The following is a 6000-nucleotide window of genomic DNA, read 5'->3' on the forward strand; positions in this document are numbered from 1 at the left end:
CACTACACTAAGTGGTGCATCAAGGAGAATAGATTTGCGTGACTAAATCTTGGAAAGTCCATTTCTGCTGATTTCTAGGGTTTACAAAAGTTGCATTGGCAACTTTTCCCAAATGAACTCAATCTTGGTGGAACCTCTTGTTTTCTCAGGCCATTTGACCCTATCAAGCCTCATGACAAGGGAAGTCCATTTGCTTGCCCAAACCTACATCAAACACCTTCTGGCAGAAATTTAAAATACCTGTTTTGTACACTTCCACTAATCTCCATGAGCTCAACTTTTTCCCACAGCCTCGTCTGCTCCTCCTCTACCTCCTGCATGCTTAGCTGCCCGAGGGGAAATGATTAAGGGGGGCAGAGACCCATTTTTCCTCTCTGGACAAGCCCATTTCTCTCCCTTTCTCACCTCCCTCCTCACTCCAGTGGCCACCAGGGCATCCAATGTCCCTCCCCTCTTCTTTACCCCCTCCTAGAGCTACCAGACATTAGTGGCCGCGCCCACAAGGCATATAAAATGCCATGGCATGCCATTTGCACGCTCTGGAGCGCGCTACAGTGCGCTCTAGCACTGTAGCCTCCCCCTTCCAACCACCTCCGGCCACTTCAGGCCTCCCCAGCACGCCCGATGATGCGCCTCGGCGTCCACAGCATGGAAGTTGGTCGGCCCCCTCCTCCTTGTCCCTCCTCCTGCCCCTGCTCGCACGCGCGCCGGTCGCCCGAGTGCACCAGTGAGCAAGCTCACACACGCGGTGCCCCTGCCCCCCCTTCTCTCTCTCTCTCTTCTCTTCCCTAGCTTTGGACCGAATCCAGGAACACCCCAGACACACCGCGATGAGCTCCCGTGACCCGTGGCAACGGCAACGAGCTCGTCGGCGCACGAGTCCTCGGTGGACCGCCGCCCGCCTATTTAAAGGCCACCCCCGAGCACTATCTCGTCTCCAACTGCCCTCTCTCCCTTCCCTGCACCCCCCGGACCGCGCCATTCTTCCTCCCGTGCCCCCCATCCACCTCCAAGGCCGAAGCCGAGACGCCGTCCATCGCCAAAATTCGTGCCATCCCGACTCCCTCCTCTCCCTGTAACCGCATCACAGGACCCCCCAGAACCTGAGGAGCTCGACCGCACCCTTCTTTCTCCTCCGGCGAGCCGCTAGGCCATGGCCACTCTCGCCCGATGCCACCGTCCGCCGCGGGCGAAGCCCTGCTCCCATCCGGTGACGCAGGCACCCGTGGTGGGGTCTCCCTGGTTCGTCTCTCTTCGCTGAGCATGCCGGTGGGCGGATCATCGCCGGAGACGCCCTGTAGCGCCAACGGCCGGCGTCGAACGCCTCCTCTGTTGCCCTTCGCTCCCGCACGGGAGGTTGAGGACGAACCTGCAGGCGGGGCCCGCTCGTCAGTGGCCCAACCACTAGGCCACGCTGGTAAGTGGAGGCGGGTTCGACGCCTCCCGTGTCCCCGCAGCGAAGGCGCACTCCTCGTGGGCGCGTTCGACGTCTCCCTATCGCCCGCGTGGCTGAGTTGCTGGGCCGGCCCAGTGGCGCCCTGCCATTTAGCCTTGCCCAGTGCACGCTGTTGCTGCCCAAATCCAGCCCGTTTGGGTAAAAACCTTTTCCCTTTTCTTTTCTTTACAATTTGTAAAATCCATAAATAGTTCAAATTAACTCCAAATTTGATGATTCAAATTTCTAGTAGCTCATAAATTCATGATCTATCACGTGGTGCTGTTTGCACATTTTTCCAGGAAACTTTTCTTCACACATATTTCGTAAAACCCTATTTTTCCATTTCTGTGATAAACTTTAGAAAATCACAGAGAGCTCAAAATTGATCCAAATGCCATGATTCAAATTCCTAGATGCATCTAAGTTCATAACTTAGTCTATGAACATTTTTCTCAATACTTTCTATACCACACAAAATAATGAGCCATTTCTTCATATTTGTCAACTTTGCAAATTCATAGGAAAATCATTTGAACTCCAAATCCAGTGAAACCAACTCCTAGATACTTCTAAAATCATGGTTTGTTAAATGGGTGCCTTTGCTCATTTTTCAAAAATATATTTCTGTCCACTTCTTGCAAATCCAAAAACCCCTTGATTCCATCATATTGAAATGTTCAGGAATATCCACTGACCCAATCCCAATGAAACCACTCTGGTCAGTTCTCGTATAACCAGAGATGTCCTAGAAAAGTCAAATTAATATTTTTAGAGCACTTTTATTTTCTGCCTTGTTGTGTTGCTTACTATGATTGTTTCCGATGTTAGTTGACGAAGTAGACGAGATACTCGGAGATGGACCAGAAGATTTGAAGAATCTGATGAACCAGGCAAGCAGTCCTTTGACCATGTCTATGAAACCCTTTTTATGCATGACATATAGCACCATATTGTTGTTGCAACGGAATCATGATGAGGTGGAACCACTTTGATGGTTTGCCTCTGTTACTTCCTCGTTGATACTTGCATTGTGCATGACCCTACCTCCTTATGAGGGTTATGCCGATGGGAGTAGATAGGATGCTAAAGTAGTTGCTACGCAAAAAGGGACGGGAATATGCATGGTGATGGAGACAAAGTATTTTCAAAGGACTTTCCGAAAACCCTGTCGGGTGCCACTTATGCCCGAGGGAGATAATGAGATGGGTATCCGCTTGATGACGAAGTGGTGTACCGAGGCAAGAGTGTGTGTGTTTCTTTCAAAAATGGATTGATTTAAGTTGCGACCGTTATTCCAACCTTACATGCGCAACCACTCTACCCTTATATGGGAAAGGGCATTATTGATTACCTAGTCCGATACTAGCTTGGAGCCCGCATTACTAGTGACGGGGGAGAGTTGGTGCTCTCTCTCGGGACGGGGTCGTGCCAGGTAGGGCGGCCAAGAACATTTTTATGGGGCACCGGACACACCGTTGGTACCCCGTGCCAGTGGTATGTGATGAATATGGGAGCGAGGCTCCACAATTTTAAGTTGTGAAAGGTTGGGCACGGGGGTTACTACCAATCGAGTGGACTCCATGTTAGTGTCGTCTAGGGAAAGATAGTGATCGGGTGCTTACCCCGGGTACTTGAGGTACCGCGGGTCGTGGATAACACGGAAGTTCCCCGGATCTTGTGGGTAAAGTGTGCAACCTCTACAGAGTGTAAAACTATTCGAATAGCCGTGTCCACGATCAAGGACAGTTGGGTAACCGCTCTTGGGCTACGTACACATGTTTACAAACCAGTGTGTGTGTTTGGATAAGTGGGAGGATCTACTTGGGTCAAGTCAAAGGACTTGACATGATTGAGTTGGGTTGATGCCCACTCTATTTATGTTGATATCTATAACTTGTCCTCATGGTTACTTGAATTCTCCTGATGCATGTCTTACAAGTTGTTGAACATGTCATTGCACTCAAAACTAGCTTTCTGCAAAAATCTGCCTATATCATGCACTGTTGTATCTTGAACCAAAACATGGGTTGCTTGCGAGTACATTCGAAGTACTCATTGGCTTGCCACTGGTTATTTTATTGGCTAGGCATGAAAGAACAGGATATAATGAAGAGTACCTTGGTGACGAACATGCGAGCTAGGACGCTTCCCAGTCAGAATGCCTGTAGGGTTAAGGCAGATGGCATGGGTGCAAGTTGTTATTGAAGATTTCCGCTGCGATGATACACTCAAGACTTGACCATAATGGTCCTACTTGTGTAAAACGGTATGTATGGATGTAAGACTCTTGTTATTCAGCTTCTGTGTGTTCAGAGCATTGATCTCTGGGATCACTGTACACGTGCATTCGGTGATCTCGACTTATGAGTCGGGGTCCCCACAGAGCCGGTATTAGAGCCATCCTGACTGTATGAAGCCTTAGTTAGCATGGTTGTTAGTTAGGGTAAAACTATTTCCAAAACTACTACTAGTTTTCAAAACTATCTATACTTCTCTTCCCTTCTCAGTTTTTCGAAAACTAAGGTATACTTTCCTTATTGATCTCTTCCCCTCCAAAACCTTTGGTCGCTAGAACCCTTATGCCCCTGACCACTGGATTCCTTGTAATCCTCGTGGATAATCTAGAAGGAAGATGCCTTGCCAGACATTCACCCACATCTCCTGAACACAAGATTGGCGACATCACAACAAGACGATACCAACAGAAGATACATCCTCGAGGGATGAGGACCTGAAGACCCAGGAGATGGTGACACCCTTGACACTGCCCCAAGATGATGCAACCTTAGCCTACGACGATCAGGGCATAGGATATGCAAGATCATGATATACATCGCTAATAGGGTAACCCTGTCACTACCGTTGTTGTATCGGCGACCACCGGTGGATGAGAACCTAGCCATTTGGTCCGCCTCACTATAGTGATCAGGAAAACGGTTCTCTTCATCCCCCGCTCTCGGTGAAGATATTGTCAACAATGTGTCCGACGGATTGGACCTCTATTATGCCTTGTTAATGTCATTGCATAAAGGATGGCCACCTGGAACCGCCGTCACCTTAAAAAGGCAAAAGCGATCATCATGATTAAGAGGATAAGAGAAGACCAAGTCAATGCCAGCTACGAGAAGTCACCTTCACCCCATCATCTCATCGGGCGAGAAGTGTTGAAGATTCTTCAGGCCAACCCGGATCATTTCATCAAACAACTACAAAAGATGTAGCGACACCTGAGGAAAAATCCAGAAGACTGCATGAGGCACGAAGTAAAGCACGACTACTTAGTCCGAGAACCCCTAGGGTAGGATGAGTCGTGTACCCCCTATGCGCAGTCGAGTCCGTATGATGGTTCGAATAGAACCATGACTGTGTGTTGCTTGTTTTTATTTGTTTGTGTTTTGATATCAGTCGCCCTTTTTGCCCTAGGCAACAAGTACGTGACTATATCACCTTACTTATCTTAATGCCTGTGTTTGGCCCTTTCGGCACTTGTTGTTTGCACTTGCACTATAGAACCCCCTTTAGGCATCACCCTCCTCTATGCTACTTTTCCCTCTCATCTCTCTCTCCTCAACTGAAGACCGGCAACACAAGGTACACCAAGGATTCTACTTCGACAACCAACTAGCAATAAAGACTTCTGCTACAATCTCCACGACCAAGTGCAACCCCGTAGAATTATGTTTAACCCTCAAGATTAGAGACCCATTCCTAGACCCTTCAAGACTCCATAAGATACCCCAGCTCGAATCCTTAACCATGTGCTTAACCCACAGAATTGCAAGAGAACATGTTAAGCCTCCGTAACCTTGCTTATCACTGGGTTCATTATGGAACTAGTGGACATAGTGAACGAGCACATTATCATCCTAAGATAGCACCAAAACTGACGATGCCATAGGGAAGACCAATTTGAGGATATAGGAACAGAGGACAAATGACTTGATGAGTTTATATCAGTGACCTTGAGGAATTATTTGAGACTCTTCGGAGGATTATAAGGCTTTCAGGTTGGTAGATGAACTTGGTGGGATCATGATTATATAGTAGCATAGCTTTCATTACCCTTGAGTAAATTGGATTTAATAGGACAATTAGGATCGCAAGCTGAAATTCTTGGAAGTATAAGGATTTGACTTAGCCAGGGTATATTGATAGGAGATAGTTGATATTACGATAATGACTTGGGGGAAAGTGTGGAAATTCTCGTTGGACACAAGATTTGGATTTAAATAGGTGATCCTAGTTGAGTATAGATGCTGAGTAAGTCTACATGGTTCGGAGTAAATTGGAATTAGATCGATAATCTTGATCATGATACCATGTTTCTCGGTGGACAATAAACTAGGAGATTGGATTAATTGTCAGAGTTGATATAAACTTGACCTTGGAAGTTACTTGACCCCAATAATGGCAATTGGTGGACTGACTATAGTAAAGATAACCCTTTTCAAGTATTTGAGGATTATAAGGACTTTAGAAGATCATGTGGAACACCATAAACATTGGATTTGTAGAATTAATGGATTGTGTAGTGATTGATGGAAGTTAATGGGCTGCTGGAG

This window comes from Triticum urartu, chromosome 3 (genome assembly GCF_003073215.2).
Source record: "Triticum urartu cultivar G1812 chromosome 3, Tu2.1, whole genome shotgun sequence".
Lineage (NCBI taxonomy): Eukaryota > Viridiplantae > Streptophyta > Magnoliopsida > Poales > Poaceae > Triticum > Triticum urartu.